This window comes from Podarcis tiliguerta (assembly GCF_965153285.1).
Source record: "Podarcis tiliguerta genome assembly, chromosome: 9".
NCBI classification, from domain to species: Eukaryota; Metazoa; Chordata; class Lepidosauria; order Squamata; family Lacertidae; genus Podarcis; species Podarcis tiliguerta.
The window spans coordinates 59,425,159-59,450,247 of record NC_139542.1 but is presented as its reverse complement, the minus strand read 5'-3'; the positions used below and the strand labels follow the sequence as shown (position 1 = coordinate 59,450,247).

At 44.4% G+C, this 25,089-nt stretch overlaps 1 protein-coding gene and 2 long non-coding RNA genes across 4 annotated transcripts in view; 1 reads left to right on the top strand and 2 right to left on the bottom strand.

Annotated features, from left to right (window-relative positions):
* LOC310657423 overlaps window positions 1-25,089 on the bottom strand; it is a 290,637-nt gene that overhangs the window by 36,509 nt on the left and 229,039 nt on the right. The window lies entirely within an intron of this gene.
* On the bottom strand, window positions 2,452-16,361 carry LOC310685736. The gene is made up of 3 exons (XR_014515453.1): window positions 15,836-16,361; window positions 10,370-15,462; window positions 2,452-3,059 (listed from the first exon to the last, which is right to left on the bottom strand). It is a non-coding gene; the product is annotated as an uncharacterized lncRNA (long non-coding RNA).
* KLF3 (KLF transcription factor 3) overlaps window positions 9,363-25,089 on the top strand; it is a 44,333-nt gene continuing 28,606 nt past the window's right edge. Inside the window, exon 1 of one of the 2 annotated variants that reach the window (XM_083458427.1) lies at window positions 9,363-10,019. The gene's annotated coding sequence lies outside the window, so the exon portion shown is untranslated. Of the gene's footprint in view, window positions 10,020-16,293; window positions 16,341-25,089 lie in introns of those variants that run through there. The other variant, XM_083458428.1, reaches the window with a different exon arrangement.

The window sequence follows — 25,089 nt, the reverse complement described above, 5'->3', positions numbered from 1 at the left end:
ACACGAGCCAGTGGTCTGATTGGGTATGAAGCTACATCACATGCCCCTTTATCAACATAAAAAGGGGTAAAGGACCCCTAACAGTTAAGTCCAGTCGCAGACGACTCTGAGGTCGCTTTACGAGGGAACCAGTGTTTGTCCGCAGACAAACTGTCCGCAGTTTTTCTGCATGACTAAGCCACTTCTGGCACAACAGAACACCAAAACCAGAGCAGCGCGCGGAAACGCCGTTTACCTTCCCGCTGGAGCTGTGCCTATTTATCTACTTGCACTGGCATGCTTTCGAACTGCTAGGTTGGCAGGAGCTATGACTGAGCAAGGGGAGCTCACCCTGTCCTGGGGATTTGAACCGCCGACCTTCTGATCAGCAAGCCCAAGAGGCTCAGTGGTTTAGACCACAGCGCCACCTGCGTCCTTATCAACATACATGTAATAAATAAATACAGAGAAAAGTGACTTCCTGTGTCTTCTACCCTGGATTATTACGCCATGGTTCCACATAAGGAAAAGGCAGATTATATGAGTCAATAGTTAACTTTTTATTAGCTTCAAATTATTCTAAGGAATTATTTACACAGTTACTGTTGGGCTGTGATCCAGAAACTTCAAAGCTGGGTGTAATGCTGCAGCTTCCTGGTTCTTTGCTATGCATGTGGGAGTCCTGTATAGATGCACAGAGAATGCACATGCAGAGCATTTCCCACCATGGAAGAGAACAAGATGTCCTGCTCATCTTGGGCTTTGGAGCAGGCAATTCAAGCTGAATTTTGTTTTTCTACACTATCTTCATACTTTGCGAACGGCAGCTAAATTCAGTGCAAACAGAAACAGTGTGGTGTAGTGGTTAAGAGCGGTAGTCTCGTAATCTGGGGAACCGGGTTCGCGTCTCCGCTCCTCCACATGCAGCTGCTGGGCGACCTTGGGCCAGTCACACTTCTCTGAAGTCTCTCAGCCCCACTCACCTCACAGAGTGTTTGTTGTGGGGGAGGAAGGGAAAGGAGAATGTTAGCCACTTTGAGACTCCTTAAAGGGAGTGAAAGGCGGGATATCAAATCCAAACTCTTCTTCTTCTTCTTCAATTCAAAAACGTGATTCACAAGTGTTAAACGAAGAATTGCATTTTCTAAAAGGATTAAGAAATAAGATGAAAGAAAAATGCATCACACCACAGCAATCCACTTGAACTTAATGAGCTGTATTCAACATAGCGCTGAGGATAACATTCCATCAGCACAAGGATCTCTCTTTTCCCAATAAAACATTATCTCCCTCTCCTCCCACCATGTGCCCCTTAAATCTTTTCTGGAGGGTTCCCCTCACCCCTCCAGAGCAGATTTGGGGGTAAGCATGGGGTGGAAAGGGAGGGATCTTGTTGCACTAGCACTAATCCTTTGTGCTAATCCTTGCACTATTGCAAATATCGAATACTGCCCAAACTAAATGTCATAGTGAATCTCCAAAATTTGCCATGAAGCCTGACTCGGTGACTGACACACACACACACAGCTGTTTTCAAGTAGCATTCTAGGCAATTTTTAAAAAACCAACATTTTATTGGGTTTTATAAACAAGGACCATAGGAATAATAAATAATACAAATAAATAGACCAAGACTTGCCATGTCATTTGTATACTACTAAAATACCACAATCAATTTGCAGTAATATCTACAACACATGGTTCATGAATAGTGGCCAGTGTATAACTTCTGGGTTTGTGCATTGGTTTAAACAAAAGCAAAAACAAAGGGGAAACAGGATAGAACCCAGGTAGCATTCAACACCACAGTTAAATGCCTCACCAGGAGCCCTTGTGATTGTGCTTAGATTAAGTATGAGTAATAGTCGTTTTCCTCTTATGTTACCAATGAAACAATATAAAGTGTTGGGTATATTGATGCACGTGGGAGGTTGGTTCAAAGTGAAGATAACAATTTAAATTTAGATCGAACGAACTGAGCCAAATGCTGTTGGAGAGGATTTTTTCCCTCTAGAATATTGGCATTTGTTATGAAATTAAACCACACCAGGATAAAGCCATCTTTCCTGATCTGTCCATGTATCAACTATAGTTTATTCGTTAAACTTTCAAGGAGGGTTGTCTTGTACCAATTGTCTATCGCTGTGCCAGAAATGTCTTTCCAGTGTCTGGTTATGTTTCACTGCTTGTAACAAAGGGCTTCTTAATTCTTTATTATGTAAATCCAGATTGTTGTACTGAAATATATTTGATATAGCTAATTGTTGTTGTTGCGTAATTTTATTAATTTACTGGAACATCGAATTCCAGAAAGGCTGGGGTTTTGTACATTCCCACCACATGTGGAGATATCTACCGGAAACGTGATGAGGTGTTAGGATGGATCATTGCCAGTTTCCTAGGGATTAGGTACCACCTATATGAGGGTTTTAGGGTTAATTCTCTATCGCTTGCCGGAATAGACTTAAAGTCTATTCCATTGATCTGCGTCAAGTTCATAGCCAAAATCACATTAGCATTCTAGGCAACTGAAACAAAATGAAAATTCTGAGGACCAGGTAATGGAAGGTACACATTGAGTTCCAAGCCTGGGGTGTCATCCATGGCCGTAAGTCTTTTGAATGCCAGGCACATGCAGAACCCTACTGATTTTTAGCACACCACCATATGAGCGCTTGAAAAGTTGTTGTGCCAAATTAAGTCGAGGTTATGAGCCAGTGGCCTTCATAAATCTACCTCTGTGGTGCCTGGGACTCAACACACACAGCAGGTAACTAACTTGGGAGGTGTCATCCCATCAGTAGCAACAGTGATGACTTTGGTATTCATCAGACGAGGCAGTTTTTAAAAAAGATTTCTTTATAAGGAGGACTCAAATCCACACTTGTTTATACTAGTGCAAATCTGCTGCAATTCCAGTTATATGCATGAAATTACCATCAAAATATGGAACGAGTGCTTCAAGGGAGAAACTCCTGTTGCATTCAGCAGGAGCATCTGACACATTTCTTGGTAGCTTTGCATGACTTGATAATCCTGTCCTCAGTTTCACTTGTTTTGTGCAACCAGTGGGAGGTGACCTGCATAGAGGAAGACAGAACCATAGCTATAATTAGTGGCATTAATTTTATTGCACCTTATATCTGAGCATAGCTATGTAGCAACAGCACAGCATTATCAATGCAACACCCTAACGAGATGTGTTCTTTGGGCACTGAATGAGAAGGCTGATTAAAAATAATAATAAATAACTATTTATAGCTGCATGACATAAAATCATGCTTTGTTTTAAGAGCGACATATTTCAATAATGCCAGTTGATCGTATGATATATAATCTCTCAGCAGACACCCTTTGTTACAATCATTTTTTTACGACGGTGCCAGTGCATAGGTGCAATATTTTTCAAGACTGTGAGTCAGATTTTGCAGGGCTCTGATACCTGCAGAATGGTTTGGTGAACCGAGATAAAATATGCATTGAAAACTTTTGTAGCTTTGAGTTGAAATGTTTTGTAATGACAATATAAATGAAGTGATTTACATTTAACAAGGGGAAATATAAAAATGAGATAGAAGGTAAAAAAGTGGTTATAGAAATGCTAAGATTAAAGTAAATATATGTGGAAGTCAGGAAGAGGGACGGGAGGAGCTTGATGCTCTTTTAAGAGTTTACTGATGTATGTATGGATATTGTGATTACAAAAATTGAAAACGTAATAAAAATTATTAAAATAAAAAGAATGTTTAAGATAGAACATATATACATACATAAAGCCCCATGAATTGGTCTGCAAATAAATCAAATTAACAACTGGCCTTCTAGCTAGGACATTTGTATCATCTGTACAACCTAGGAGCAAGAAACATGCAAAGTCTGAGCAGCTGGATCTCCATTGTGATTGCGGTTGGAATACCTTGTGTATGAGAAAATGCTGACGCGTTTGTGGCTTTCTCGTTTAGGGGGAAAGACCACTAAAGGCAGGGGGCATGATACAGAATTAGTAACGGTGGTGGAATGGATGCAAAAGTATTTTCCTTTCTCTCATAATACTACAACTCAACAGTGACCCAAGGAAATCAAGAGGTAGCGGATTCCAAGCAGGCGAAAGGAAATACCGTTGACATAGGATTTCACTGCAGGAAACATAACATTTTCTTTTGACATTCTCTCCTCTTCAGGGAGGAACGGAATTGAGCTGAGAACTCTGGAACTTGGAGCTCCAAGGACAGAAATAACTCAACAGGTTTGGAGGCGTAGGGAAGCAGAAAAGCTCAAGGACCAAGAGTTGCATTCCTCTTCATCAGGTGACAGAGGTGAGAGCTCCAAACCTGAAGGTCACACAGGACCAGGACTAGCCAACCTAATGTGGCCAGGACTTCCCCCACCACCAGCCTAAGGATGCTACACTGTCATCCGAGGAGTCCTCTGTAGAAGACCATCAAATAAGTGAGCTTCTCCCACTCCGCTGCAGATTACTAGAGAAGGCTAGGCCACTTGGAGCAGCAACTTGGAGCACAGCTGTTGTTGTTGTTTAGTCGTGTCCAACTCTTCGTGACCCCATGGACCAGAGCACACCAGGCACTTCTATCTTCCACTGCCTCCTGCAGTTTGGTCAAACTCATGTTGATAGCTTCGAGAACACTATCCAACCATCTCGTCCTCTGTCGTCCTCTTCTCCTTGTGCCCTCCATCTTTCCCAACATCAGGGTCTTATCCAGGGAGTCTTCTCTTCTCATGAGGTGGCCAAAGTATTGGAGCCTCAGCTTCAGGATCTGTCCTTCCAGTGAGCACTCAGGGCTGATTTCCTTCAGAATGGATAGGTTTGTTCTTCTTGCAGTCCATGGGACTCTCAAGAGTCTCCTCCAGCACCATAGGAGCACAGGTAGTGCTATAAAAAGGCTGTAATAACTTCCTCCTTACTGAAGCATCTTCAGAGCTCTATGTTCTCCAGGGTACAGTCTTGTGTCCATCCCAAACCGCACCTTGTCTTACACCCTAGCTGAGCCTTGCCACACAGCAGAGCAGGATGAAGAAGGAACGAGGAAGTTATGTGGGCTGCATTTCCCCTTAGTTCCCCTCCTAGGAAGCTATGTCCTTTGCATACAGGGAAGCTCCCTACTAGGACCTGAATAGAGGAACACAGCTCTGCCTGCATTTTCCAGAGTGCAACGTATTTTGTAGTGCTCGTTTTGTTGCTCTTGGTAGCCTTGCATGATGCATCGTTAATGTTCTGCTATGAAGAGCAGATTAAAAGAGACCAACCTGCTTGTGCTTTGCGGAAAATTGACTCCAAGCTTGGATCAATATAAGACCAATATGTCCAGAAATTAACCAAAGCAAACCAATCAAGTTGGGTTTTTTGGAGCAGCTGCATGCACTGTGGCTCCTGCATTTAATTAATCACGTGCAGTGAAACAGGATTTGCAGATTATCTGCCACACCTCCTGTGCCGTGTAATAGCAAGCATCACGCAAAACTAATCATCGCAATGCCACATCACTTGGGCCACAAATTCCAAGAGCCTTGCTCTTCTTAAGAGTACTCCTCATTTTCTAAATTAACCCCACTTAAGCATGGTAGTTCAGAGTATGGTTCTGTAATGTCACTTTGAGTTTTGGAATATCCTTGCAACATAAAAAAACCCAAATACACTGCTGATTGAATTAAAGACTATATATGTCAGAATACCAAGGGTAAATATTTGGGCTTCTTTGCTCTGGGGGCATCTAGGAGTAGTCAATCTCAAAGACATAACTACATCTATTTTTTCCACTTCTATCAAACCTTTTAGCTTATCAAATCTATAGTTATATATATATGGTCTCCCCCACTTTAACCTCCCAGCAATCCTGTGAGCTAAACTGAGCTAAAAGACTCATAGTTACTGGGTATTTGAACACAGATCTCCCAGTCCTCCTCTTAACACACTAACCACTGTACACTACATTGGCTACCCAAAGATAAAAATGGGATTTACCTTTTATAATCACCCTGTACACATTGGGAATAAAACAAAAGTAGGCACAGAAAACTACACTGGTAAATTGCTATGCCTAGTGGTTCTGCCAGGGAGAGAATACAAACAACATTGACTAAAGGTTACAAGTAGATTTCCCAAATCAGAACCATTTCTCTGCGCATGTTTTGAACTTTGCCCTCAAAATCAAGTTGAGCTGAAGTCACATGTTGTTGAACCATGCACATAGCTGGGAAGCATTTAGATAGCTATCATAAGGTGAATGCAAAATGCCGTAAAAAAATCTCTGTAAAAAAAGAAATCAGGCAAACCTACCCTATGACTGGAATAAATTATTTTTCTGTGTTCTTTCTTTTTGAAATAGTGAAGTGGTAACCGCAGATACAGTACAAATCAAGGTTAGGAAGTCACAAAATCTAAATATTCCTAATTTATAACCTTCCATGTTATAGGGAAGAAGCAATGGCATCATTTCTGACATCACTGTTCCACATGGGAAATAACAATTGGCTTAGCGAATTCTCCCACTGATCAACCAATATTAGGAGTGGACTACATGTTCTGTCGGAATTATTCATTTTATTCATTTAAAACATACCCTGCCCGTCCACAGAATGAGCTACAAGGCAGTTTACATCGCAACATAACCAAGCATGGCATAATAACAAAATGACAGCACAGAACAACGATAAACTAATCTTCAAGTTCCTTTACACCAGGAGTGGCGATTTATGAGCACAACACCCAATGGGGAGGAAGGAGAAGATACATAGCTGAGCATCCGATACACATCTCCCTGGGCAGAATGACTGCAGAGAGCTCACATAGCCTTCCTGCAGAAGCGGATTTAGGGCAGCGCGACCGGTTCCTCCACACTGGGTGTCGAGCCCAGGGGGTGGTGCTGGGCACCGCAACTATGACATGATGAATTGAGCAGAACAGAAGGTTAGAGGTGGTGAGGAGAACTGAATTTTGGCCTTGCACATCTGAAAGACCAAAGTCTGCCTCTGTTTCCCGGGACAAGGGTTCATGACCCATCCAGGGAGTATTTTGCCCAGCAGACACAGCCTGGACTCAAAAAGGCATCCACAGATGCTGAAAGCAGCAACTGGCAAGGGTTGGAGATGGGAGCTCCAGACCCACCAAGAGAAAGGGATGAATGTGGTCCATTCATGTTTTGGATGGCTGGGGGGAAATGAGATGGCAGGAGGTTAAAAACCGGGGGAGGGGGAGCTCCCATGATGTTCGTTTTTGCTCATTCATCCTCACGCCCATCTCTCCCTCTCCTTGACCCCTTTCCTCTTCACCCCAAATTGACCGTCTCGTACACTCTGGCAGCAGCACCTATCCCATGTGAACTTCTGAAGGCCTGCCTTCTCAAATTAAAACAGTTCTAGAGCGCGCAGAAAAGGAAGAGGCACTCCCATCCAACTTCTGTGTCCAGCAGAAGCCAATGTTCCCATAAATCGAAGGAATGTTAGCTACGTTATGTGCTGTCGTTCCCCCCCCCCCCACCTGCCGTGCCCGCCCCCAGCTTTGCCAGTGAAGTGCTAGGGTGAAGCTATGAGAATCTCCCCTGGGAGGAAATTTCGCAACACAGGAATAACTTCTGATAAGACCCTATCTCATGGAACCACTTGCCTAAACCTCTGGTGGATATGCATATGAAACAGAGCCTCTGAAGATCAGAATGAAAGAACAGGCTGATGTGAGAAAGGGCAATGCAGAACAAACTGCACACCTACTCTCAAATAATGTCATCCCCCCCAATAACCACAGCCCAGACTTGTTCAGAAACTCAACTGCTATCCCAAGACTGTAACGACAGGAGAAACAGAGCTGAATATTGCAAACATGTTGGATGTCACCACACCCCAGATTTTCAGCCGCTCCAGAGATTTAACGTTGATGTTAAATAGCACATGGGGCAAGATGGGACCTTGCAGCAACCTGCAAGCCAGCGGCCATGGGGTGAAGCAGCAGAAAGCACAGAACCGCACCATGGAGCCCCTTAGTCCCATCTGAGCAAGGCAGCCCAGGAGGATACAATTTCTATCAGGTTCCAATGGGTCTGAGAAGTCCAGATGAGTCAATGATGTTATTGGAGCACACTGTGATTTACTTGATAGTGCTCTTGGAGCGCTCTAAAGCTCAATGGTTATTTTCTGGAATCGGAACTTTAAAATCTAATGGAGTGATTTGAACACACATTCTCTGCCTTGGAACAGATGCTTGAACCACCACACTTTAGAAGGCATGTGTCTTCATCTTCAGACATCCTGACCTAGAAGTTGCCCCTAGCATGCGGAATAAAAGACCCTAGCTTACATGCAGCTTTGAAGGATCTGGTTGTTCTCAGATGTGACATTTGGCGACTTCTTCATACAGGCAACTGGCTAGGGTGGTAGCCAGTCATTCCTGCAAAGGTGGTGAATCCAGCTTGCCAAATGTCACTGGGAAATCCCAGGCATCCCAGGCATTCTGGCTGGGGCTGGTAAGTGGAGGACCATGGGATCCCCAACTCTGCCACAGCACGATGGTTGAGAGCACCGCCTCGCCACAGATTGGGGGGCTATGCTGCAAACTTTTCAAGCAGCCAGCACATCCCCACAAAGAAGAATTATGCAAGGGGCCTGTACCCACCGCCGGCAGCTGCTTATGGGGCCATTAAAAAGCAGCACCCGTTTATTACCCAGCAAACCCGAAACTTCTGCGCACTTAATTTGTGCGGTTTCAGCTTTGGCATCAAAACAAAACAAACAAGGGGTCGGGCATCTGGGAAAAGACACTTTGGCAATCCCAGCCTCCACTGCACCCAGTGTATTTTGACTACACGCGACCTCAGCTATGGACGCGATCCGGGGCTTGCTGCGTTTTAAGTCAGAAGCGGAAGTGCCACGTAGATCGCCTGTCCTAAAATGCCCCAAGCTGAGCCCTGACTAACCAGGACAACAACCCCTCATTCAGGCCCGGGGCCCTAACCAAGCCACGCGCGAAGCCGGCGCCGTCCACTCTGGGCTTCGTGCCCGAGACAATTGAGGCCTCGTCCTCCTCCTCCTCCCTCCGCCTCTGTCAGCGAGCGAGCACCTCCCTTCCTTCCCTTCGGGCCTTTCTTTTGGGGTGGGGTCGCTGCTGCTGCTTTTGGCCGCGGCAGGTTCGCTCGCAGGGAGGGCGGGCGCGCGCGCTAGGGCGCGTTGCGTGCGTTCCCTGCCGAGCCGGGTGCCAGAGGCGCACACGCCTCTTGGCCCCGGCGAGGGACGAGGAAGAGACGGGGAAGGGAGCGGGCGGGCGGGCGAAGCGCGCCGCAGCTGGAAGGGCGAGTTTGTCAGCGGGGCGGCTCCCGCTCTCTCGTCCTCGGAGGGAGGAAGGGAGGGAGGGGGGTAATTAGGGGCCAACTTGTGCGAGGCGCCGCCTTCTCGTATCTGCCTCCCGGGGGAAGGGAAGAGTCGGTGCGCGCCCGACTTGTTTGTGCGCCAGGGAGGGAGGGAGGGAGGCGGAGTGCCAGCGAGCGCCTCGCCTCGCCCCGACCCCTGACTCGGGTTGCGGTGCGCCGAGGCCTCCGCCCCAGCGCGGCGGAGAGGGGACACGCCCGGCCTGCCTCGCCCGCCTCGCCCGCCTGGCTGGCTGAGTGATTCGCGCGCCCCTCCCTGACCCTCCCTCCTGCCCGCCCTCTTAGCTACCCCGCCGGCCAAGGGAGCCTGGCAGAGCGAGCGGCGCCGGCGTCATGTGACAGCGCTGCCTAGTGCCAGGAGCCTGCCTTGGAGCTTGGTGGGGGGAAGAAGAAGAAGAAGAAGAAGAGGAGAGAGACAGAGCAGAAGGCGAGGGCAGAGGCGCGACGGGCTGACAGACGGACGCGCCGCCGACGGACTAAACGCCCCTGCGGCCAAGCGGCAGAGAGAGAAACCCCCGGGTTTCCCCCTCGAGGGCGGAAAAAGAGAGGGAAGGAGGGTTTTTCCCGCTACCAGCGAGAACGACAACAGCACCGCCGACTCAAGCAGCAAACTTCTTGCGGTGGCGTCGTCGCCTCGGTTTCTTGGACAAGTTAAGAGAGGGGAGAAAAGTAAGTCGCGCGAAGGGAAGGGGAGGAGGCAAAGGTGGCGGCGGCTCTGAGGAAAGCGACGTGTCTGGTGGTGGTGGCGGCCGAGAGGTGTCTGGGAGAAGGGATGGGGAAGCGGGGAGGCCGGAGGGAAGGTGCTCCTCAAGCGAGGGGGGAAATGGAGAAGCTCCTGGACGCGCGCTCTTGCTTGGCGCGGGGGCGCACGGCCCGGCCCGGCCAAGAGACTTGGGGGCGCTTCGGCCAGAGTGTTTGTGCAGCTGCAAAAGTTGTGGGGCGGCGGGGGGGGGGTGGTCCTGGGATCTGTCTCCATGACCCACCCCCCGGGGGTGAGGGGGGGTGGAGAGACGCCTTGCCATTTGGAGTCGCCGCTGCCCCGTGAGCTGAAGGAACGCCGCAGCTTTGGCGTTCACGTGTGTTTTCCCGATCTGCGGTGGGTGCGTGTTTGTGTGTCTCCCCCTTGCTTTCCTGTTCCCCGTCTTCTGAAACACGAACCGTTCCTCCTGTCATTTGGAGCTGTTGGGGATGAGAGCCGTCGAACAAAGATCCCATCTGCCGCAGCTTTCCTGAGGGGCTTTTTAAAAAAAGAAAACACCTGGAGCTACTGGATTGCTTTCTTTCGACAAGAGTTTGCCGCTAACTAGACTCGGGATACTTTTCTTCTCCCTCCCAAGGGGGAAAGGACATTGCTCCGTGTGTCTTTGCGTTCCCTGGACGTTATTTCGGTCTTCGCTGCATAGGATGCTCAAAACAAAACGGCAGCCCTGCATCATAACATCCTTGGAGAACTGCCATTTAAATAATTAAGGTGTCAGTTGATCAGGGGGTTGCTGCTTTTGTTATCTCTTCATAGGAGCAAGAAAGGAAAAAGGAGAAGCATATATCAAGATGTGTGAATTATGTCCGTTTCTAGACACTACATACCAAACTAGAGAAGAGGACACATTTGTATAGCGTTTTTGGTTCTGTACTTAGTCAAGTAACATTCATATGCAATGTGAGATGTTCTCTTAAGGTTCTACTGTTTAGAGGTCGTTCCCCTCCCTCCCACCAAAAAAGAAGGGGATAAATAATTCTATTTCAATCGCCAGTTTAGTTGCTGTTTGGGAAAGAAAACTTAATGTGCACAGCGTAAGTTTGAACATGAAGTCTGTTGCTTTTTTTCTATTTCATGCTTGTCTTGACATGGAGGTGTCATGTGTATTTTCAGTTGATTTACAACAAGAATAATTGCTTTGCTGAATAACTGCATTGAGCAGCCTGTCCATGTTTTATCTACAGTGGCTCACAGAGAGCAGTGTATACCCATTTTATTGTTTTTTTTAAAAACACGTTCACACACTTTCCAAAGTCATCTAGGTTCTGGTGATCAATTTTTTAAAAAGAGCCTTGTGCATAATTGAAAGGGACACCAGCACTTTGCTTCTTTCCTTCCTGAAAGTTGCTTTCATTGTGCTTAAAACATTTACTGCTTATCTTGGATGTTTGTATTAATTTCCATATGGAACATAACTTTAGCAAGAATCCCCAGTTTTTATTTAGGAAATGGTGCTAAAATTCACCAAACAACACATTTCGATTTAGATTAACATTTAGTTTTCTTCTTACTGCAGCACTCTCACTTTGTCCATTTTTAGTCTTATGCTGAGTTGTCTCTCAGCTGAAGTGTGTGTGCAGCATCTCTTGCATAGTTGTGTGTGTGGCACGAAGTGCCACAGTTCACAGGGCTCACCTTTGTCTGGTTGTTGGAGAAATCCGAACCTTGCATAGATGCAGTACTTTGAAACATTTTGAGTCCACAAAAGTGTTATTTTCTATAAAAGGCAAAAAAAAATGTGGTGTAACTTTTTTTCCATAGTTTTGAGAACTTTTCCCGTAGCTTGCCTAATGAGTTGCTTGCATGGTCCAGACTTGGATTTGGTTAAGATCAACAATTTGACCTAGGAATAATGTACATCAACCTAACTTTGGCCTCTAGGCTTTAAAATGTGTTGGTCAGTTTTGTAATATGAATACATTCAGATAAACTCTTCTCCAGTTCCCTTCCTCACCAAAGCAAAGGTATCTAGGCAGACTTTTTGCTTTGACTGAATTTTATACTGATAAACAAAAAAGCAAGATAATATCTGAGAATAACAGTTGTGTAGTATGATAAATATTATTATTATTATTATTATTATTAATAATAATAATAGAAAACCTGGTTGTAAGTGTGCCCTACTATTCTGCCTTCCTGTTTTTGCAAACACCAAAGTTATTATAAACTAGTCACTTTCTTTGGTGGAGGGGGCAGACTTGTGCCAACCTAAGGCTGTAATTCTATGTGCACACTCACTTTGGAGAAAACCCCATTGATGTCAGTGGTACTTCTGAGTAAACGTTATAGAATTGCACGGTAAATAGAGTTTGTGCCTATTTCTGGAGAAAATTTGAAAACTGATGTTCTGATTAGAAAAGGCATATCTGTTATCCAAACATGGGTCCAAACAGAGACTAGACTAGTGTTAAGAGGAATCTGTAGCAGCAAGTTTAGTGATTGAGACCCAAATCAAAGTTCAAATCTGAACTTGGTTGTTATGATGCTTGCCAACAGAATATAGGACATCCCTTGCATCAGGCATAGTAGACGGCTGCATGACCTGTTCTACTGATCTAGTTCATAATACGTGAAATATGAATGCCATATAAAGTAGTATAATATGTAGAAATCAACCAGATATAAAATGGGCAGCAGGTATTTTTCTGGAGGTTTTTGTGGCCCATCTGTGGGTCCATAGCTATCATGATGGGAGCAAGCCTTGGACGGTTCCCCTCTCCCCTTTGCTCCCCGCAATTCAAAGAGGAGTTGGAAGTTTTTGCTTTTGATTAACTGCATTTTAGCATCACATCCAGATCTTATAATGTGATTAAACTTAACTTTATTTTCTTTCAAACAAAGACAGTTTCATAACCCATTGTTTGAAGTTGGTTGGTTTCAAACAAACCATGGTTAAATTTAAACCACCATTTGTTTGATCGGTCTCAACTTGTCATTTAAATGGAACCAGCATCCAAGACTTTCTGACTCTCATTCTTGTCATCATTGAGCCATTGGTTTATTATGATATCCAAATAAGCTCACCGTATGTCCTGGTGTTTTCGTCTTACAATGATCTGGCTCATGCAACATGCTAAACTTAGTGCAAATGTATGCCACTTAGTGCAACCACCACTTTGATCCTCCCTGGTTGTTTGCTGCTGAGCTAAGCCATGGTTTGCCTTAGCGTCTCATTAAAACATGGGCTCGTGACCAAGCTCTCATAGGCAAACCATGAGCCATAAACCATAGGACAAACCTTAATTACGGCTCATGGTTAGCCTGGAGAGAACTAAACTATGAGTCTGGCTTCAGCTGACACACTAAGCCAAGACATGGGTTAGCACAGCAGCAGAAAGACCAGGGTGGCAAAAGTGGCCTCACTCTACTTGCTTGCAGCCTGCAGAACCATGGTAAGCTGTGACTTGAGCTTGCATGTCATGCAAACCAGGCTCCTGTCTAGTGCATCAACTTTTACTTTCAATAAATTTTAGGCACTCTTATTGGAGCTCCAGATTGTTTGTAGTGACCTCTCATATTAAGGAGATCTTGGGCAAGTAGAGAAAGGAGGCTAGAAAGTGCAATAAAATAATGGCTGTTGGTTTCGTTTGGGGGGGGGGTACTTTATTGGGAGCAAGAGTCCACCTCAACCCTTGATAACAAAGTTTGTGTTTGTATTCCAGAATTTTTTTTTAAAAAAGGAGAATGCTTGGGAAGTCCAGAGTTAATTATTCCGAGCTGTCTGGAAAGGGTGGGTGCGAAGGAAATTGCATGTTGTGGTCAGCGTTTGAAACTCCCATTTTTCTAGGGGCATTTTGCAACAGGGAATTTCATTAATGCGAGCCGTTTCTGAGCTTTGGGAGCAGTACTTTGCCTAAGATTTCAGATTAAAACTCCCACTGCTGGAACGAAAGGGGGACCTTTTTCTGCCTCTCCACTTCCAGCCACTCTCTTGAGAACTGGAGAAGGGACCCTCAGAAGAATATTAGGGGGGCGGGCAGGGGAAGTATGGCTTTGTTGTTTGCAGCCTTCAGGTGAGGACTAGACCATGTGAAAAAGGAATATGAGATTTTAGCTGCAGTTCATTCATTTTCAGCCTTGTATTCTTGTTATAGACATTCGGTTGAGGCACCCATAACCTAGGTTTAAGGTGCCATTTAGCTCCCAGCTTTCATATCTCAGTGGTTATATTGCCCCATATAGATATTAGTCTGGTGTTTGTCAAGGGCAGGTTTCCGATATAGAGACAGGTTGTTTTTTTCACACCCAGAGACCAAGCACTTTACACGTTACACCCACTTTGCTTGCTTGTTTGTTTGTTTGTTAAATCCCAGCTGCACATGAATATAGGGGTCAGGGAAGGCCACCCAAATGTTTCTCTGTGCTTTCTTTCCAGCCAAGCCAGCAGAGCCGTTTCCTGTTCTTTGTTTCAAGGCTGGGGTTTGCGTCATACATTCCAAGTAGCATATGTGTGCTCTTTCCTGTTTCGGGCTGTTTTCTGGTAGATCAGTAGCCCAGCCACAACCCCTTGTCACTGCCCTACAACTCCCAGTCTCCACCCAGCGAATTATCATGTCTCTACACACTCAGCGATTGCCTAAGCAGCCTGTGTTATGTCACAAGGAGCCTGTGTTAGCAGCATTTAAACTCCCACATTCTGTGCTACAGCGCGCAATTAAGGATACTTGCTGGGAGTGGGGAGGTACAGGTTTTTGAGACTTCAGAAGGGGAGGGAAGCGGTGGTGTGAATTGGAAGTAGTTTCACTGCATAAATGCATGAATGTTAAAAGTTTTTCTTTTCTTTTTTAAAGCAGACCACTCACTAATGCATGTAAATTCAACATCTGTTCTGGAAGGTTTTTTTTCTAGGAAACATCATCGTTCTGGTTAAGCTTTACCTCTCTGTGGTGGTGATAAAAATGGTACTTAGAATATGCAAAATACATTCAAGGGATCAAAGCCTTTCATATTCATCATTTTAGGCACGATGGAGGAAGCCTAACCCCTACCCAAAGCAAAATGTTTGATAGAATTGGGAAATTAATAGGGTTTGGAGGCACTCTATATTTTAACTCCAGAATTTAACTTCTGCCATAAGGCAGTGTGTCATCTTCCCAAACCACTCATGGAAAATGACTGTCCAGCCTTTTCACTTAAAACCCTAGTAAAACAGATCTCTGTGCGCATCATGGAAGTGTTCCTAATCTGCATGTGAAGCAGGGAATTACAATTTCTCTTTGCAATGTGAAAAACTAAGCATTCTTCTTTTGAATGAAATAGTGTATCCGATTGGGAAGCAAGGATGCATTCACAAGGGAAAGAGGAAGAAAGAAAATGTTCCAAGAGGAAGTTCAGAAAGAGAGCTTTGACCATCTGTATTATTATTATTTAGGGACGCGGGTGGCGCTGTGGGTTAAAGCCTCAGTGCCTAGGGCTTGCCGATCGAAAGGTCGGCGGTTCGAATCCCCGCGGCGGGGTGCGCTCCCGTTGTTCGGTCCCAGCGCCTGCCAACCTAGCAGTTCGAAAGCACTCTCGGGTGCAAGTAGATAAATAGGGACCGCTTACTAGCGGGAAGGTAAACGGCGTTTCCGTGTGCGGCTCTGGCTCGCCAGAGCAGTGATGTCACGCTGGCCACGTGACCCGGAAGTGTCTTCGGACAGTGCTGGCCCTTGGCCTCTTTGAGTGAGATGGGCGCACAACCCTAGAGTCTGTCAAGACTGGCCCGTACGGGCAGGGGTACCTTTACCTTTATTATTATTATTGGGATTTACTACTGATGGATCATTTCACAGCTAACTAGTATTCTGTATTTACCCAGATAAGGAGGTTTGTACATGGAAGCAAGCTTTTTGCATGCCTAGCATTTGCTGGAACGGGGCCATTGATGTAAATTGGATGTAGATCTGGGATGCAGATGTTATCTACCTGCATGATCAGGAGGATGCTCATTTAGCTGCACATCTGCAACCACATTCTGGTGCAACTGGTCATGCAAAACGACATGTAATAAGATCTGGATTGGGGCTTATATGGCACAATTAGCCGAAGTTAAATATTCCCTCAGTTCCATTAATTTCAAGCAAGCGTTTCCCACTCTTTCCAACTGAGATCAGTGTGGGAAATTTAGTAACTTTAGGTTGTTGTGCCCATTCTTCTTAGAGATACACTTATGGTGTTTTGCAATTTTTTTTCTTCTCAGAAGTACGGATTTCGCGAACTTATTTGTGTATATAACAGAAGCTAATCTTTTGGTAAGTTTTTATTTGCAAAAAGGAGGAAAAAAACCTGCTTTCCTGCAAAGACGTTAGATTTCTGATTGGGTTAATATTAAAATTGTGCATTGTGTTAATAAAGACCAACAAAATCATCAGCTGAAATACTGTACCTTACAAGCTGTCAGAGCAGCTCCAAGCGTAAAAAAGGAATGCCTTCTTAGTACTGTATATTCTATACAGTGGTACCTCGGGTTACATACGCTTCAGGTTACAGACTCCGCTAACCCAGAAATATTACCTCGGGTTAAGAACTTTGCTTCAGGATGAGAACAGAAATCGTGCAGCAGCAGGAGGAGGCCCCATTAGCTAAAGTGGTGCTTCAGGTTAAGTACGGACCTCCGGAACGAATTAAGTACTTAACCCGAGGTACCACTGTACTTCCTCTGTGTTAAGGATTGGAATACTAGACTGTAAGCCCTCTGCAAATTCAGAAAAGACATGTACTTTAGTCTCCTAGGATCATACCAATTCATGCAGATGGAGGTTACCTATTTAAATACACATTCCTACCCTCTCCCCTTTTTAAAAAGAACCTTCTGCTCATTTTCTATAAACATATTAAGGAGAAGGGTATGCTAAAATACTTTGTCCTCCATGTGATAAGCTTTCTATAGGCAAATAAATTTGAGGCAGATAAGCAATGAAGCCTGTGACTCTCGCCTGAATTCTATGCAGGGGTAGCCAATCTGGTGCTTCCCCAGCTGTTTTGGATTACACCTTCAGCTAACATGGACATTGGTCAGGGATGATGGGAGTTGAGATACACAAAATCTGGACAGTACTACATTGGCTACAGCTGACTAGTGCCTTCCATAGTGTGGATGCTGGTCAGTGAACAAGTTTAGAGTTTAGAAATTTGAAGGCTATCACCTTGCTTCACTATTTTAATCCACTTAATCAACCATGATATTGGGAAGTAGCTAATTTTGTATATGCTTTAGTCAGGCATAACATAGTTGATCATTTTAATGATCAACCTGGTCCATCCTTTAATATTACACTGCCATCGCCTTTTCTTTTTGAAAATAAAAATAACTGGACTTTTGTATATTTATTTATTAGGACCGTTCTTCGCAGTGAACTAAAATCAGGTATTTGAAGCTAATGTTTGCAAGTGTAGGTGATTTTGCAATTCATTGTAAGTCAAAGATACATAATTTCTGAGACATACTTTATAATTAAGTCATATATTTTGTAAAGACAGGTTATTGTAATAGCCAATGCTTCTAACCAGCAGGAAGCCCTTCTGTGTAGCCGGCATTGAAGTTTTGTGTTTTCATTTCAAGGTTTATTGCTTCCAATTCATAATTTGACATTTGGCAGGGTTAAGGAACAAATTTAACTCTTGCCTGTCTTAAGGCTCCATCTGGTGCCAAGGATTCCTTATAGGGTTTTTAATAACAGTTGTTGATGTATTCTAAGGGTAGCTATCCTAACAGTTATGTAAGCCAAACAGAACGCTAGAAGTGCTGCATATTTTAAATACTAAGGTTAGCCGTAATGGAAATTATGTGTGTGTGACTGTCTGGTACATGCGGTGAGCATGTAGTTTAAAAGCCTTGGCACATCAGAGAATGACCAAATTGCTTCTCTGAAGAGACACACACACACAAAAGCTTATTTAATCGTTTTTCCATACCCATCATCTTTCTTCCTCCTCTTCCCTAGTTTGATTTTTCGCAATGTGTAATGTTCCCTTCTGATTTTCACATCTTGCTCAGATCCAAAAGTCCAAACTCGCATGAATGATTTCACATATTGTTGCAATAGACATACACTTAACCTCTGTTAAGATCATACGAGTGGTCGTGGGACTGTGCATTCCAGCCCTTCCCATTTACAGCAGTTTTTCCTCCTCCTGTCTCCTTAACCACAAGGGTTATATTGATATGTTGGCAATGGTGGCGGCAGCTTTGCACTGGCGCTGGTGGGGCAAGGGGGCACGGTGTACCAAGAGACCAGCTAGCAGCAGGTGGAGCCACAGGTCACCCTAGGCAGAGCATACTTGACTCCAGAGGCACACACAGGTACAGTCATACCTCCGGTTAAATATGCTTCAGGTTGAGCGTTTTCGGGTTACGCTCCGCGGCTACCGGGAAGTAACGGAACACGTTATCTCCAGGTTTCGCCGCTCGCGCATGCGCAGCTGCTCAAAATGACATCATGCGCAGAAGCAGCAAATCGCAACCCGCAGTCGCGGGGTGCGTTATACTCAGGATACGAACAGGGCTCCAGAACGGATCCCGTTCGCATCCAGAGGTACCACTGTATGCACTTGACACAGACAACAGTGTTTAAGTGGTGGTGGAGTGGAAGAGAAAAACTAGGGACTGGGTGATGAGAGAGATGGTGAGACTAGATTAGCAGTGGAGGGGGAGAGCAGCACTAGATTTAGGGGTTGTGCGGGTGGTTCCCCCAAACTGGGCATCAAGACGAAGGGGTGCAATAATAATAATAATAATAATAATATGCCTATATTGATTCAGGTACCTACTGGGAAGAACTCAAAAAAAGCAACTGTACCCAAAGGAATTCTTGTGAAAATAAGAAATATTTTCGAGGAAAGGGTACCAAATTTTGTCCTTGCTTGGGGCGCCATGTTACCAAAGTCTGCCACTGGGGAGGGCAAAGTGTCAAGGAGGCGGTATGGGGCAGAAATAGCAAGACTGGGCGGTGGGCCAAGCTTTTCTGAACTACGAGAAAGGAAATCCGTGCCTTTTGGGATCTTTTCGGTTCTCTCCCCTCCCTTTGGCTTGCCTATTCCGCCTGCTGCTTTTGAGGCAGTCTTTTGGCTCTTTAACTGCAGCACCAGCAATGTGATTGGTTGAAAGCACCTTGAATTAGTTCTGATTGGGCCAGGGACACCATTCTGAGTAAACATGGGGTGGGGCTAGGGTGTGTGAATATTTTGAATTGCTTGCAGTGGATTGGTTGTGAGCGTTGGGTGAAACAAACCAGTTTATGCAGATTGCAGCGAATACCTGTGCATGTAACTGTGTCGTGTTTGGCTAGGAAAGAAGGCTGTTTTGAGGGCTTGGTGGGTCTTGTCACCCAACCTGAATACTTTTTTTTCTATAGCAATTTGCTTGCAGTGGGTGGGTGGGGAGCTGGTTTTTTCTCCTCCTGGAGAGTTGCGGGGTTGGGCCAGGCCACAAAAATGCAGAAAGCAGGAAAACAGGCAGGGGGAGAAGGAGGGGGAGAGTGGGCTCAAACTGTGCAGTGAAAGTGGAGGACTGGGGGCTGTTGGGGATGACAGCTTCGTTTGCCCTTATATTGATAAAAACCCTTACTGTCTTAAACTAAGCCAGGGTTACTGCTTAAACAGGGTTCAAAACCACCTTTAAGTCTGGTTTCAAATCCTAGCTAATGTATACAGTGGTATCTCGGGTTACATACCCTTCAGGTTACATACACTTCAGGTTACAGACTCCGCTAACCCAGAAATAGTGCTTCAGGTTAAGAACTTTGCTTCAGGATGAGACCAGAAATTGTGCTCTGGTGGCGCGGCGGCAGCGGGAGGCCCCATTAGCTAAAGTGGTGCTTCAGGTTAAGAACAGACCTCCGGAACGAATTAAGTACTTAACCCGAGGTACCACTGTAATTCAGTTAAGAGGGGAGGGGGAAATTTGCTTCCGAGAAGGCGGAAGACACATATGATGCCTAAGGGCTAGGCCCTACGATGATTTATTAAGCATGGCTTAATATGTATGCCTTAGTGCCCAGAGTAAAAATGCAGATATTTCCCTTGTCTAGCAGAGTGGCTGGTTGATTGTGGGGTTTTTTTTAGGGGATAGAAATCCTGGTTGGGAGTTGTGATAGGAATTTTGAGACCCAAAGAGCTACCTAATAGGCCTGCCTAGTGGGATTTGTAATTTTATTATATGATATGATATATGGCTTGCTATCAAAGATCCCCAATTTGGAAGCCAAATAGGGCATAAAAAAAATACCGTAGGGATTTCTGCACGCTTGGGGTACTCTTCCCCCAAGTGTTTTGCAAATTAAAAGGAGGACGACAGGAAAGGGTCCCTGCATTGCAGGTGGACCATTCCAGCTCTACAAATCTATGATTCTTAAGTGACCTGCTTAGGCTGCTAATACTGACAAACTGGAACGTGTCCAGAGGAGGGCAACCAAAATGGTCAAAGGCCTGGAAACGATGCCTTATGAGGAACGGCTAAGGGAGCTGGGCATGTTTAGCCTGGAGAAGAGGAGGTTAAGGGGTGATATGATAGCCATGTTCAAATATATAAAAGGATGTCACATAGAGGAGGGAGAAAGGTTGTTTTCTGCTGCTCCAGAGAAGCGGACACGGAGCAATGGATCCAAACTACAAGAAAGAAGATTCCACCTAAACATTAGGAAGAACTTGCTGACAGTAAGAGCTGTTTGACAGTGGAATTTGCTGCCAAGGAGTGTGGTGGAGTCTCCTTCTTTGGAGGTCTTTAAGCAGAGGCTTGACAACCATATGTCAGGAGTGCTCTGATGGTGTTTCCTGCTTGGCAGGGGGTTGGACTCGATGGCCCTTGTGGTCTCTTCCAATTCTATGATTCTCCTGGTCTCCAGAAGGTGAGTAGAGGGTCAATGGGATGTACAGTGGTACCTCGGGTTACATACGCTTCAGATTACATAGGTTACAGACTCCGCTAAGCCAGAAATAGTACCTCAGGTTAAGAACTTTGCTTCAGGATGAGAACAGAAATCGGGCTCCGGCATCGCTGCAGCAGCAGGAGGCCCCATTAGCTAAAGTGGTGCTTCAGGTTAAGAACAGCTTCAGGTTAAGAACGGACCTCCGGAACAAATTAAGTACTTAACCCGAGGTACCACTGTATATCACAGGGTTTAAAACCTCCCCCTCTCTTTTTTCTTACACTCCAGAAACTTCCACCCCACTCCACTGGGCTGGGGAAAGTATTCTGACGAATGTTGTGGGAAAGGCGTCTTTTTTCCCCCTTCCTCCTCACCTGCCTATCCCAAGACCTGAATATCATTCATTGCAAGGCTCCCTTTCCAGGTGGTCTGAATCCTTGAACAGAAGCACTCCTATTATGGGCTGGGTGTTATTCCCTTGAAGTCACTGCAGCTAGATTGTGCACATCTATGTTTTTGTCCTTATTTTATTATTATTATTGGGAAAAGTTGAGTCTTAAAAAAAGCTGCTCTTTCGCTTCTGCTTGGAAAGGAAAGACTGTCATGCCATTATATGTACCTCACTTGTTTTCAGAAGCCTGCTCTTTCTTCTTGCTCAACTTTGTGTCTCTGTTGCTCTGAAAGAAGTCGCTGAGACAGGAAGGCAGATAAGGGTCTGCTCTGATAAGGGAGCACATTGTCCCCTGGCAGGAGGCACTCAGTGAAGTTTAGTTAGATGCAAAAATGGGGGCGATAGCAATTGCACTGGCTTGTTTTAGTGGAAACTGCTAAATCATAGTAGAATTAATAACTAGTGTAGCTAGGCATCTGACTGTGACTGTATCACAACTTTATTACACTTTTTACCATACCATTCCTGTATATGGCTAGCAGATTTGTATTCGTAGGCTAAAAGTTGTTCCGCATTAAATAGAATGCAGGCTTGTGGGGTCTTCGTGAAACATGTTCCTGTTGCGGACTAAAGTCCTCTGCGATTTCCTGCTTTTCTCCCAATTTCTCAGATTATTATTATTATTATTATTTGTGCCTGGGTATATTAATCAACTAAAGCTTTTGTTGATTCATCAGTCAGAGCCAAACTTAATCAGTAGGGCCAATCCATTGAGGAACACGTTCATATTTTGTGAGTCTTCTTTTGCTACTGGTGTGGAAAAGAAATTCTAATAGCTTTTCTATCCAACATGGTAGCTTTTGCTGGTTGTTACGACTTTGTTAAGTAGCTTGCAAAGGCATATATTCTGTGGTTTTGGTAATATGAAGAGTTGTTTAAATTTCTTTCATCTATTAACCAGTCATTCAGTGGCAATTTTCTTTTTGTTATTGTTGATTGACAACCCTATTTCCCTCATCATAGACCCTGTTATTTTTCTCTTCGTTTCCACCCTGTACTAATTCAATAACTATTTGATACAAATGTGAAGTTTAATATAGTTAACTGTTAAGATTTGGGTGAAAACAGTGGCGTTGTAGCACGTGCTGAAGACCCAAGTTACAAAGAAAAGGCAAATGTTTTCTTTTACCCGCTCTGTACCCTTTTCCAAGATACCCTGAAGAATTTTAACCCAAATCCTATATATGGTGAACTGTTGGGTTTAGGTGATAGAATGTGTTTTTTTCTTAAGAAAAATATTGAATTGAAATGGAATAGAATGGTCTGGTGCTAAAAGGACCTTTAAAAACAACAACAACACCTCTCTTGTGTGAGTTCTGACTCGTTAAAGTTTATATATTAATCCTCCAGAGACAGTAGTAGTTCTAGTTGTAAGATTGTGCTTTCTCAACTAACGTGACACTAATATCCTTGGGTAGGATTAGTTGGAATCCTAACCTGTTTTTCCTCTTTGTCTGATTTCTATGGGGCCATTTCTGGACACCAAATAGGCAGGGGGGAGTGTGCAGGCACTGCCTTCTCTCAGCTGAGAAGGAAAAAACATAATTGAATGCTCTGAAGATACAGCGCAGTTTTAAAAATATTTATTCATAAATACATCCTACTGATTTCACTGGGACTTAGGGTGCTTCTACACAAGGTGTTTATTTCAGTGTCCACTCATTTATAAAATCGCTGTTCTCCTATGGTCTTCCGTTTCTTTGGAATCCCTCCCCCCCCCAAAAAAAGTTTACTTTTTAAAGTTTACTTTCTTTAAGAGGCGGAACAGAAGAAGCACAATCTCTGCAAGTGTAGATCGTAGCACCATTCTTCATTCTTTGCAGAAAGACGTGGTTTCAACAAGTGCAGTGACCCAGAATTGCAGAGCCTAGGTAGCTCTGGAAGTCGTCATTCTGGAAGCACTCTTACTTCCTGGAACACCTTCTTGGAATTGTAGCCTTAGAGATATAAGAAACCAGAGATAGTGGAAGCAGATGTTAGAAGTTTTGAAACTTCAGAAGAGTTTAGGAAGCCCAAATTAAGTTCTTCCATCAGCACTTGGGGCACGAGTTTTTAAAAGAAGAAGAAGAGTTTGGATTTGATATCCCGCCTTTCACTCCCTTTAAGGAGTCTCAAAGCGGCTAACAATCTCCTTTCCCTTCCTCCCCCACAACAAACACTCTGTGAGGTAAGTGAGGCTGAGAGACTTCAAAGAAGTGTGTCTGGCCCATGGTCACCTAGCGGCTGCATGTGGAGGAGCGGAGACACGAACCCGGTTCCCCAGATTACGAGTCTACCACTCTTAACCACTACACCACACTGGCTCTCAAAAAAACATAAGTGGAACGTCCCAGCACTATTGGAAGATATTTTCTTTATCCCTGCTTACATGTGGAAATGCTGATTAAGGCGAGTTTTTCAGCATTCCTCTTCCACATAGTATGGACCAAGCCATGAATGGTGAATAGCCTTGAAATGTGCAGATGCTGGATCTCTGCGCTCTATTCTGCTATGTCTGGCTCCTTTCCTCGAAGCAGCCTCTGCCACATATTTACCAAGATTGTGTCTCCTTGTGGTTGTCCTGAATTTTCTTCCCGTGTGTAGCAGAACATTGACAATGCTACTAAATAAGCCTGATCAGAGCATTTAAAGGTTTTGTGCATTTAGAGACCATCAGCATTTTTGATGAGTGTATAATTTCTAGAACAAATTGAAGAAGAAAAGGAAGAGTCTTCTGGCATCTTAAAGGCTAACCACTTTGCTATGGAATATGTCTTCATGACTATTGTCCTCTTCATCAGATTTATGAAGTGTTACCCAGATTTAAAGAGGGAGAGACTTGCAAGCAGACAGATCAGAAGGAAATGAAATGTAGACAAGTAGAGAAAGGGATAACTGTGTCATTAATGCTGGTCATTCATATTTGTTGATGAGTCGGACGTGCTGGGTTGGGGGTCTTGCCTGGAGAGTTTTGTTGGCAGGGGGTCGTTGCTGTTGGCTGTTTTGTATCTTTATTTTAGATGTTGTGATGATTTATGCAGAAATGGTTGAGTTGGGTTGTGTATTTTTTTAACATTTATTTCTTGCTAATGACTGCTTTTGTTATGTTGCAGTTATGTGTTTTTTCTCTCCATTCTGTGAGCCGCCTTGAAGATGGAACTGTGGAAAGGCAGCATAGAAATAAAATTATGTTTGTGTGTTGCCATTGGTAGGCCACTTAATACTTGGGAGTGTAATTAAAAACATATATAGTGCCAGTTCAGTATTGTAACCCAGCAATTTCACGATGCGTTTTGAAGTTTCTTGGTTTCCAATGTGGTCAACTTAAAATCACAGTGTCCTGGGAGGCTGAAATAACCTCCCACTGGTTTCTCAATATTTCCATTTTTCATGCTGGATTTGTGTCCATCTGTTCTTTTGCATAGAGACTTGTCTGCTTGTCCAATGTTTTAATGCAAAAGGTGCTCTCAGCAGGTGATTGTATATTTCACACTGGAATATTCACAGGCAAATGGACTCCTGATGAAGTGGACGACATGATTAGGTCCTGTAATAAATAATGTTGCCTGAGTAGACTTGGTGTAGGGCTGGCATCTGTGTCGGCCAAATTGTGTTGTAGTCAACTAAACTACAGCAAAATAACACAGCATTAGGACAGCATAAAACCTAAGGGAGCGTATTTTTTTTCTGCAAAGAGACACACCC